General features: G+C 40.7%; 1 protein-coding gene across 1 annotated transcript in view; it reads left to right on the top strand.

Moving 5' to 3' along the window:
* The first annotated feature begins 109 nt into the window (after positions 1–109).
* CDH5 (cadherin 5) overlaps positions 110–12,495 on the top strand; it is a 34,542-nt gene continuing 22,156 nt past the window's right edge. Inside the window, exon 1 of the mRNA XM_026107653.2 lies at positions 110–290. The gene's annotated coding sequence lies outside the window, so the exon portion shown is untranslated. The remainder of the gene's footprint in view (positions 291–12,495) is intronic.

The following is a 12,495-nucleotide window of genomic DNA, read 5'->3' as shown; positions in this document are numbered from 1 at the left end:
GCAATAATACGGCTAAGTTTATCTTGTTTCCTCCACTCCCTTTTCTCACTGTATTACTAAAACTTGGAACAATAACAGGATGCCGGGATGCAGGATGGGAAAAGGCTGACTCCCAGCTGGAAAGCCTTGGAGACTGGAGAGCCGAACACTCCCAGTATTGCTTAACGAAGAAAGAAGTGGATTTTTCTACTTGTTCTTCATTTTCTGAGTACTGCTTAACATTTTGGGATACTGTTGATTTGAATTTGACAAATCTGAAACAAGCTGAAGCTCCACCAGCTCTGAATCAGGTAAGCGATAGATGGTATTTGCTGTTCTGCAGCTGTGAAGTTAATTTCAAAGATTTTTACCTCCACTAAAAATCTCTTCTGATGTCTTAACTTCAGAAACACCAGTGGGCAGGCTATGAATTTTAGACATATCCACAGCATCATTTCGGTTCAATATTGCTGGCATTTAAACCGAATTAAGCGTAGACAACAGCAGAACTGCTCACAATTTACTCTGGAGGAGGAAAATCTCTGGCTCTCTTGGGCTATAGCATGATGCTCCCAGATTGTTTAAAAGAAGGGCCATTTTACGCTTTAATAACTGTTCTTTTTTGCAGTTCTGGTTCATAATATTCATATTATGTTGCCTGTGTACATTCACAATGGAAAAAGGGCAGAAATGATACTGCAAATTGCACCTGTAAACCCTTTATACAATGATTGCACTTGCAGTGTGGACAGTAACAGGCTGCAGGTGTACGCTAGGCTAAGATTCGATGCTGTATGTTCTAGAAAAGGAAGGGTTGCGTAGGCCACCGGGATTCTTCTCAGAGGTGCTATGGCCTTATTGTGACCAAGGCCAAGGAGAGGTGAAAGCCCTCATAAACACTAGCTGCCCTTGGCATATCTCACTTGCTAAGAGAATTGTTCAAGTCTTGGAGGTAGAGGGTTCATAAACACCTCAGTCACTTGGTCTCCTAAGTCTCACATTCAAAATGGCTCAGGTACCCTGGAGTCTAAAGCGACTGCCAGGTTTTACAGCCCCTGTTCTAAAAGACCAGCAACATTTATTTTAGAACCTTCCCATTCTCAGTTGTCCAAAAAAACCCATTTTTTTCTGGCAAGATGTTTTATGAGCAGTGGCTTGATGCAAGAATTTGGTTGAAAAGGCTTTTATCTTGTCCTAAATATAGTGTAGCAAGTCCCTGAGCTAACAGGTTTGCTGTACAGCTTGCAGAGACAAAGCATTTGTGCATAAGAGATGAACTGATACTGCTTTTTCTGTTAGAAGTCTGTTCTCCAGTAGTGGGACTGTCAGTGTGCACAGTACCTGACTGTGCTGGTTGTCATGCTATAATAAAGATAAAGGAAAGAAAGAAATGCAATGAAAAAAAGATATGGAAGAAAATGAATTTCTGTGAGAAAAATCTGTTCTTTTCTCAGCTACTGAAAACATTAAAAGTTAGTTGCTACTGCAGTTAACAAAGGTATAGTTAATCAATGCATTCCTGCCTCCTCTGATTGTAAATCATTATATTCGCATTTGTAAAAGCATTTGGTATTATAGATATTGATGATAGCAAAAAATATGAGACAAAAGCAAGGATACTCCAGTGATTTAAAAAAGCTTCTCATCTTAGGTTAATTCGTGCCTTGTTACAACAACCAATAAGACAGAAACAAATCACAGAAATGCTGACTTGCAATTTATCTGAGGTACCTCCAGAAGTTGTTTTCTATCCTTAAATAAAAGGTGACCGGGGTAGAAGAGGACACAAAATTAACTCAGTATGTGAAAGCCTTATAGTATGTGAAGTCAGAAACAATAAAACAAATGAATTGGAAAGCAAGAGATAAACTCAATTAACAAATCATTCCTGCTCTGTCCACAAAACTGGGGTTTATTTTTGAGAAGGCTACAGCATTGTAACAAGAAATATTTCCCAGTGCTCAGCTCTGTAAGATAAGGTAACATATAAAACCATAAGAACTGTTTCCTAAACATTTTAAAACACATGCTAACACTGAAATTATGCCATAATTTAGCTACATGTCATTCAGTGATCTGTAGCTTGCACAGGACTAGATACAGGGTTCAAAGCTAAAGAGAGAGCTTAAGCAGAGAAAGTTCCACTTAAACAGTTAACAGCTTTACTGCCAAAAGAAAGAACAGGTTTGTTTCATATCCTGCCTTTGTTGAGCGAAACAGAACTGAAAACAGGATATAGGTAAAAATGGCTGGTTCTGGTTTAGAAGCTTGTCTGATTTACAGCTCTTACGGAACAAAGGACTGCACTATGTATCCATAAATCCATATTTCAATTAATATTTCAAACAAAAATTTAAAAAACTTTTAAAAATTCCTTTATCTTGTCAGGTTGCATGTCTACAGAACTACAGGCTTAAATCAGGCCAGCTAAGGCCCTATATTTTCTAAAAAAGCAGAGGTTCACAGGATATGGATAATGGATTATTTCTAGCAGCTGACCTTTTTATAAGGTACCTTCATGGATATTTTTGCCACGTGCTCCTAATTCTGATTTTAACTTGAGTTCTAGAAGTTTAATTCAGAGGTTCAAATGTTAGCACAAAATAAGAAAAAAGAAGTTATTCTTTCTTTGTGAGAAATTTGTTGGATACAAAAATGTTTCAGTGCATTTTTTTAAACAAATGCCTTGCCCTTTGTTATCCTTGGGTGTTTAAAAATCCAAAAATCCCTCAGGGCTTAGAATTCATAAGGCTGTTTCCCTTCTACCCTAGAACAGAGCAGAGAGTGACTATTTGTATAAACTGGAGATATATCCAGCCCCCAGGAGATGAAGATTTGCTAGGACAAAAAGAGAGAGATACCCAGCTCACAATAACTAAGGAGAAGTTGTACACTTAATTCCCCACACATGCCTTTGAAAAGCTGATCAGGATTTGAATTAGGAGAACAGACCCTAGTAAAATCCAGAGGCGGGTATTAGTTTGGCCCATGATGAGAAAGAGTTTGCTTGATTCAGCTGCTGCCTTCCGTTCAGTACACCTGCCCTGTTTGAGGGGCCGACTCAGGCTCCTTCCCCCTGCAAACACAGGCAGCAGGCAGACACCAAGCTGCCGCGGACAGGCATGATCAGGAGCCACCTTTGCAACAGCCAAGAACAGCGAGGCATCCTGCTCCTGGGCCCGTTCCCAGCCATGCCATGGGAATCCACTATGGGCCCCACTGCGATCCCACGAACCCCACCACCACCACTAATGCTGGCAGTAAGGATGTGCAAAGTTCATGTACATCACTCATCCATACATGTTCCACCTTCCTCCTCAATTCTGCAAGGAGCCTGGTTTCAAAACATAAGCAGTTGAATAAAAAATTGTCAAGATCATATTTAAGGTTCTTAAATACAAGGATATAAATTAGCCTTTTCATTCAATAAGAACCTGAGCTTCACTCATCTTGATCTGAATTTCAAATTTGTCAAGAAACATGAAACTACCTATATTCTGAACGCAAGCTTTTGCTGAATATTTTATGTAAGCTCACTCTGTAACATACTGCTGAGATAGATGCTATTTGTGCCTGGAGCCTATTCTGTATATACACTGCCATACACATCTGTTGGGCTGGCAAAGTGATGACCTGGAGCCCAGTGCTCTTAGGTGTTTAATTAAAACCCGCAGACATCCACAAGAACTGGAAATTTTCAAGTGCTCCGTTTCTTTCAGGGCTGGACAAAGAGGAGGGGCAGAGGAGAAACTTCTCCGTACACTTTAGGTGTTCACATTACTTCAGTTTTGGCACTCTGAGTATATCTAAGTATAATCAATAAACTAGAACTAGACTTATAATCAATAAACTAGAAAGAGGCAAGCAGGAGGATGGACACTTTCGTAGACTTTTCTCCAGACAAGTATTTTGGCATGAGTGAGACAGCAAAACTTTCTTTAAAAAACTAGGACTTGCATGTAAAAGTGTTACCAAATACCATCCATGAAAGGGTCCAGAGTCGATAGTGAAAAATGATGGATCTTTCAGAGGCGAGACAAGCAGGGTCACCTGGGACACGCTTCAGAAGTCATAAGGGCAGCTTTCCCAAAGGCCAGTGGAAAGGAAAGAATATTCTTCTGCCCCAACATTATTATCTGAAGTGCAAGGAGTTAACGAGCAGCATCGGTTAGGGGTAGATCAAAAGCAGAAACCTTTCAAATTCAGCAGGGTTTTTCTTCATGTTCTGAAATCCAAAGAGCTGAGTTTTCTTGTCCCAGTCTAGCTATCATCAAAACCCTCCTGTTCCTGTGGGATTTCACCACCCTCCTGTGCCAAAACTTTAGGAGAAAGAGCCCTTTATTTCTATTACATATTCTTTTAAAAAGTCCACTATCAGTCTACACAAATTAGCAGTAGTCCATCTGGCTTTGTCCCCACTGCATTCATCCCCCATCATGCTCTCTGCATCCTCCTCGCGTCCCAAGTCCACTTGCGACATCTGGAGTGGTCCCCCTCGCACCTGGAGAAGTTTGCAGGGTGCAGAGATGGGTTATCTGCACAGCACACACAGGCCCACGTCCTTATCGTGTATGACAGTATAAAGGTAAATCTGACTTCCACAGTATGTCTGGAGAATACAGCTGAACTCCTTCTGCTGCCCTTGTCCATGTTTCCAAGTAAGGAGACGCTTTGGTAGGACCTGTCTTCCTTTTCATTTCCTTTCATGACGCTAGCTGCTACGAATTTGTGTTCTGGAAATCCTTTAGGAGTGCAAAGCCTACCTTAACACATACTGCCTAAGTGACTAAGGGCCTAATGCTGCTCTGATGCAAATGATAGGAAATCCTGCCATTGACTGGAATTGTTCCTGTGTTAGGTTCAGCTTCGTAGGCAGATTCTCCGCTGGCACGGTTTTAGGTTAGCTTCTCCAATCTTTTTGTGGAATATTCCCTCCCTCCCACCGTGCCCCAGTCCTAGACCTGAATTCAGGGGAGATCTGCAGTACCTTATTGGCTTTTACTGTCATCGTCTTTCAGATATACAAGATTTGTCTGCAGGAGAGTCAGTTTACTCATGTTAGGGCAAATAATCAATACTACTGATCAACTAACTAATCTTACTTACCTGCTAACTTACTAACTAATCAATACTCCTAATAAGGTGCCAGACTGTTTTACATCACAGAATCTATGAATCAAAGCCTAGAATGAAATAGTATATATTCTCTATTTGTTCAGTTCTTTTAAAGTTGGGGATTTTTATGCTGCCATTAAGGAATAAACAAGTATGTGTATTTTAGGGTCATTCAGATCACTAATGCATCCCAACCAAAATACATATCCAGCATGGAAATTGAGAAGCAAGGGCAGAAAGCAGGGAGCACAAAAAGCAGGGATGGGTTCATTTTACAGAGGCAATAATGGGAACTAGACAGTGACAAAGTTCCTATGGAGGTCTGTCATCTGTAGCACCATTTAACAAACACATTTGCTTCGTACACTAGATTTGCCAGCAGAGGTCTTGGTAAAAGTTTAGGGTTAGTATAGTTGCATCCTCCAGTAACAGCACCTGAAGAGACTTAAGTTTCTAACAGGAAGAAAGGGGCATATTTCTCTTCTGCTAGCAAATGGTGAACTACATTACTCACCTTAAACAGATTGATTTGGGGCTTCTTCATATGAAGAGAAAGGCTTCATTTGCACAAGAAATGGGTTTTCGGTGTTTGAAATGAAAATATGAGCTGTGGGACAAATAAATTTTCCATTCATGCAACCACTAATCAAGGAGAATAAAAAATTCTATCTCGGTTTACCAAATATCTCCAGCTGTGTTTCAGATACAGGCAGCAAACCCACGGAGTGCAGATCTGCTGGAGATAAGCACTTCCCAAAAAGTCAGGTTACTTTAAAGCCGCTACCTTCGGATGTGGCCCAGCGGGAGGCTGGCGTTGGGGGGAGGGGGGGCAATCCCGTGGGGCTGCTCCTGGCGCTGACTGCTCGGGCACTGTCACCGCATCAAACACCAGGAGGGCCGGGGCTGCCACCCACCTCCTCCTGGGCGCTTGTGAGAGAAGCCAGGCCACGAGCAGGATTCTTCCCGGGTCGGGCAGCTGAAAGCCCCGCACTCGCTCCCATCACTTGGAAAGACCCCTTACCTCACGGGTGCAGCAGCACAGCCTGGCCTCAAACAAGGTCACTCCTACAGTCATTTCATATATTTTGCACTAGCACCTACTGTGGTTGTGATCTGTTCCAAGAACCAAGCTCTCCCTAAACATTTTTTCTTCTTCCCCATTGCACTGGGATCGGGGATTGGGGTTGCAAAATTCATTAGACTAATGACCTACTTAAGCCAATGCACAGCCATGGAGCAAAACACAACACCGTGTTAAACTACAGTCGTTCCAACATGGAAATGAGAGCATACAGGAAAAAAGTCTAGCTCTAGAAACGCCTTTCCTCCTCTTTTCAGGCCTCCTCTTTTTTGAGGCTTGAGTTTTCAGGCTTTCCAGCTTCTCTTTATCAGCATTGTAAGCTGGAAATTTGCTTCTCTAGTTTTACTTTGATGTGAAGCTGAGATTTTCCTGACTCCAAGAGCTAAGCTCTAAGTAAAAATATTGAAAGGCTCATGGTAAATTCATAAGAGCAGTAATAGTAATATCATTTGTATCATCTCAAACACATGGACATTATAACAATGGAAATGTTTCAGGAAAAGACTCTAACTACAGGGGTGGGCAAAAAAGGTCTTAAAGTTAATTAAGCCTGCTCTGGAAGTCTAGCTGAACAAGGGCAGGAAACAGAGAAGAATGAACTGACATTTGAATTAGACATTTAAAAAGGGAGAAAAATACTGAATACTAAATATGCAGCAAAATATATCCAGACACACCCTGCTTTTTAACCTCTTGGCCAGCCAGAAAACAGGAGATTTATGTATGTGTATATGTTTTCTTTGTCTACCATAAAATTAGTTTTCAGAGAAACACTAAAGCATTCAGTTACTCAGTAGAATAATCTGGACAAAGGAATTAGACACATACAGTTAAACATGTTTTCTCTGACTCAGATTATTATTAGTGCAATAAATATCAATTACTGTGACCTATGCATGATGCCTCTGTTAGAGACAGATTGTACTTTTGCTCCCTGAGCTTTTGTTGAAGGAAAATGTCAAAAAAATCTTATCTGCTGTAAACACAGCTTCATTGTATTTTTTTTAAATATTATATTTATTGTATGCAGTTCCACAAAGGATGGGGACTTTTCCTTAATCAAAGCTACTCAGTCAGAGCTCTGTGCTAGGAAGCCTCTCTGATACTAAGACTTTATCTGGAAACAAAGGAGGAGTGGAAAAAGCTCTATAATACATTATTCTCATAGTGCACCTTATTTTGTTTCAGCTTGGACAACCTCTTAAACATGCAGCGGCAGCCTTAGCTAATCTCTCTATGTACAGCACAGCTAACCTAGGGACAGTACCAAAACAGATCAATTCTGAAACGTGCACAAAATTTATTGTAGGAAACAAAGTTTCTGGTCAGAGATGCTTGAGAAATCTTGTAGCCAACAGCTCCAATACACCAGAAGTGTCCTGCTTTTGCACTGGTGTGAGCCAAATAACTTTTGGAGGATTCCCTTGTCCCCTTCTCATGCTAACCCCCACCCCAAAAATCAAACAACATGTCTGAGTGTGTAAGCCCTTGCTGAGGACCGAGGAAACTCAATGCTGAGACACCGGCATCTCTGCCTAGTCTCTTCTGCTGGAGCTACCACACTTTGGGCTAAACAAATGTTAAATGGCTAAAAAAAAAAAGAGAGAAAGAGGCTGGATCTGCATCCACTTCAGAGAGCACCAAGGACTCAAGATTCACTGCCCAAAATGAGTATTTAGTTATATTTGTAAAGCAAGATAGTTCCAACAGAAACAACTGAAAGAGACCAAACCCCAAATATTTATCAACCTGACAGACAGGGCTGGGTTCTCAGAGCGTTAAGCTACTGCTCTTCCTGAAGGAGCATTCTGTCTCTTTGATTTTGCCTAGAAAGGCCATGCTGTAGCTGGGAAACCTTCCCTGAGGGAAAGTGTGATGAAGACCACTCAGTATGCTCCTGGAGGGTGGAGGACTAAATTATGGTGAATAGGCATTAATATAAAAACAAAATAAAAAAAATCACATTAAAAAAAAGCACCCTGTGTGCATACACCTACACCTATCTTTCAAAGGAAAGAGATCCTTGCAATATTTTGGCTAGGGTCCTTGCAATTAGCAGCTTAGTCAGCTACGACATGTTTAGATGTACATGCACACATTAAAAATTATGTCCACCCATGTAATATTTACAAAAATTCTACAGTCAACTAATATGCATTGCAGAGGGCATACTGGGTGAGGTAAGACTGTCAGACAAAAACCCTCTCTTATCAAATGATGGCAACATCTGGGCTTTTTCTCCCACTATCACCAAAAGAAAGAGATTTTAAAAGAATCCACAAAATTGCTGCTTTTTGACACAAAAGTCATTGGAAGCAACAGAAGATCCTCAAGCCATTCCCAGGCTTGGGAAGCTGTCTAGCAGTCTAATGCCAGCACTCAGGGTGTGAGTGGAAGACACAAAATCTTTTGAGGGTTATGGAGACCAACAGAGACTCAGTCATTCACCAACATCAGTTAGACCATTTTTAGGAATGAGTGCACCTAAGTGCAAGATCACCACTGAAATGAATGCCTGCGGTTCCAAACTGTGCTTTCCAGGTTTATTCCACCCATCTTATTAGATCACTTCAGAGTAGAAGGGTTGTATTTAATGCAAAGTAAACCTAAAAACATAGCTCACATTTCAACAGCATCTGGCAACTGCCATCAAAGCCAAGAGCAAATTTTCTATGGTTGTTAGTTTCACCCCTAAAACACCTGGAAAGCAAAAAATTGTATCAGTCACAGGTCCTACGAGCTGGCTGATTTTTAAAAAAAGAATCCTCTAAATCAACAAAGCACAGAGATCTACGTGACATGATGATGATGACGATGGTGTGAGAATGTTCTAAATCAAAACCCGAACTCTCCCGTGTGCCTGAGCATACTCATTAAACACCACAACAGTTCTGCTCCTCAGCTGTTCACCCCTCACATATGTGCAACCAAGTCTCAGCAGCTGTGCAGTGATACAGAAGAGTAGCATGTGACCTTAAACTCAACACTGGCCATGCTGTCAGCTCCTAAGAGAAAGCCAAAATCTGCTGTTTATGAAAATATATTTGTTTGCTATGAAACAGTGTCACAAATTGGCTTAATGATTTTCTGTTTAATCGCAAACAAGCTTCAAAAGATTTCAGCAGCTGGACTTACACTGAATGCTTAAACTAGGCCCTGTGCTTAAGTCCATCTTATCCCTTCTTACATTTTGCACTAACATATTTGTATCTTAAGCTAAATACTCTATGCGTGGAGAGACTGGATAACACCACTTGCTCCTTCTTTAGAGCATTCTAACCCAATTTGGGGTCACTTCGGGGAAGGCTTCTGTAGTAAGGCATTTTATCACTGCAGTAGCATGTACAGAGTGAGAACTCTTAATCAGAACCAGAGCAGAAGTATTTGATTGCTTCACGTACGGTATCTGTTCAGTTTCAAATTGGTTATCATCAGCTCTCAAGTATCTCTACAGCCTCTGTGATGACAAATAACATTATCGTGAAAACTGAGTAAAGACATTGACTCTGCACCTGGCATGAGACATGATCTGCATGCTGAGCGCATGAAATGAGGCAGCTTCTTCAAACTCACCTAACGATGCAGCGTGGCTCTAACAGACCTTCATGAGTATTTGTCTCCTGGGAGAGGCAAAAGGCCAACAGTTTCGCAAAGGCTGGTGGATTACTTGCTATATGTAGCAGGGTGCTCATAAAAGGAAACTAGTAATCCATTAAAACAACCATTACAGTGCATAACTGATCTAGTGAGAAGAGGAAAAACTAGTCAGTGCTCTTACTGCTTATTTAAATGAGTTCGAAGTACTGTTTTGCCTGCATCACATATATGTCATCCTCACCACAGTAAACACTAGTTTAATTAATCTGTACTGTCATTTCAACAGCAGAAGTGATTCAAGAAATATCAGTTTATCTTGTCCAAATATGAGGCTTCCTGTAAGTCCACAAAGAGATCAGCTTAGTATTGAATTTGCTTCTCAGTTATCAGATTTTCAAGCAGGAAACTCAGAAAAAAAACAGACTACCATAGATAGATAGAAAAATGATTTAATTAAAGATTGAATAGGAATCATAGTTTGTGTATATGAGTCTCAGAAATATTATTCATCTTTTGGTTTGCTGACTTTCCCATGTAAGATTTTTGGTGTGCCCCATAAAAAAAATCGTAGGATCCCTCTGATCTACATGGACATTGTGTATTTTCACGCATACTATACAAGTACATAGAAATATGCTCATGTTTGATGAGATCATGTATGGGATTCATCTCCACAAACAGAAGTGTTTCAGACCCCCTGAGGTATCTAAAATGACACCAGACATCCTGGCAAATGTGTCAGTGGAGTTGCAGGTGGTGTACACTGCCCTAACAGCAGCACTAAACCATGCAAACCAACACACCTTCTATCAGCTCGTTTCTTCCAAATTTTCCTAGAAAAATGTATTGTTCAAGAAGGTTTTGTTGAATTTTAATAGATGCCGACTTCAGAGCTGATTGAAACATAAATAAATCGATGGAGTTAGGCAAAGGTGAATTTGACCTACTATACTGAGAGAGAAATTAGGCAGTCTGCTAGTCTAAAAGGATCACCAATGCTTTATTCTTGCTTCTACAAAGAACACCCCACCTACGCTAGACTTCAGCTACTAGGCTTCTCAGAGCTTCAAATCAGCTTGCCAGCAGGTATGCATGTGTTGTGTAGGTAGGTAAATCAAGATCTAAGCTGAACAAATGACTACTTGTTAACAGGAAACTGAGTCTGAGTCTACACCAGCAAAGCACGTTCAATAGTTCTGTAACTAATCCCTACTTTATCAGATACGAGTCATGTAGGAATGAATATAGACAGCACTCTAAACTGCAAACATGTTTTTGTATGTTTTTTTGAAAATATGCATTAAGACAACATTGACTAGAAATCAAGAGAAATCAAAAGAAGTTAAATGCCCTCCTACCTTTGAGATTCTGGGCCTTGGTGCTTGACTGTCCAACAGACTTGACTCAGAACTCTCTCAACAAAATCTGCATTTGTCAGCAAAGGAGTTTTGTGAGCCAGGGTGAGACAGAGACCAATTTGATTAAGTCTCGCGTACTGCAGTATGTAACAGTAAATGTTATAATTCTACTGATATGGTTATCAGGCTCCTTTTAAAGGTTAGTTCTGTAAGAAACAGTATTTGAATTGAAGTAGCACCAACACCAAAATCATTTTCCTGTTTCTCCTGGAGGTCATGCCTCTAAATAACCGGTCAGATTCAGAGCAATGCAAGGAATTTTCAAGCCCCTGTTCAAAACCATTGGGATTTCAATTAAAGAAAAAAAGGCTTCTCTGGATTTTAGAAATATTAGGGATTATGGCCAAAGTATCAGTAAGAGAGAGCTTATGGTAAAGATACCCTTATGGTTTGCTCTATCTGCTATCGACTGTTTGTCCAAAGGGGCATATTCCTCACCGCATCACAGTAAACAGCTATAGGCAAAACGGAATGAGGTCCTGTCCCAGCTGGGAGCACATCACTGCTCCTTCACTGCAGCAGCTATGCAGCGATGGGCCAGCAGAGAGACAGACACAAACTGTCTAAACCGACTCTCATACACCTAAAGAGAGTGTCCAGCCAAGCTGGACAAGAACATGAAACACAATCTTTCTGGTTTACAATGACTGCATCAGTAGTACTGCACTGTTCATAAATCAAAATAAGCAAAGCCTCCTGTAGGCTATTCTCTTTGCACTCATGCTAACATTTTTATTTTTGTTAATCTACACAGCTAAAATATTATCAGGCACACCACTGATGTAAAACAAGCTCCAGTGAAGTCAGAAGAATTTACTGATACGAGATCAGATCCTACACCTGACTTTGGCCTTGTCTTGTTTTTCCTTCAGATCTGTGATGAAGCATCTTCTAATATACAGTCTGTTTGCAGACCCATACTTTCCTTCTCCATACAAGCTTCTCGGCAAGGAACAAAAGAGACCTTTGTGACCTCTTATAACTTCCTCACTCATTTCTCTAAGACCATTCTGCTTACAGAGAATGTCCACTTCAAGCACACAGTTGTTACTTTCACTTCACATTTGCTTGTGTCACTCATTCAGCCATTTCACATGCCCTTCTCTTAGTATGTACTGCAGCTCTTTAATCCTGGATTTGGCAAGACAGTTGCTAAAATGCAAGCCGGGGAGTCTGGAAGTTGTAGCAGGTCATTTGTGCAGTTTTTACTACTGCTTCTCACCTGTCTTTAATGCATGGACATTCACTCAGTAGATTGGAGGGTGGCTTTGTTTCTTTAAAAAAAAAAAAAAGAAAGAAAAGCCA

This window comes from Dromaius novaehollandiae, chromosome 13 (genome assembly GCF_036370855.1).
Source record: "Dromaius novaehollandiae isolate bDroNov1 chromosome 13, bDroNov1.hap1, whole genome shotgun sequence".
NCBI lineage: Eukaryota > Metazoa > Chordata > Aves > Casuariiformes > Dromaiidae > Dromaius > Dromaius novaehollandiae.
Note: the sequence above shows the minus strand (reverse complement) of the source record. Positions and strands in the feature narration are given on the sequence as shown.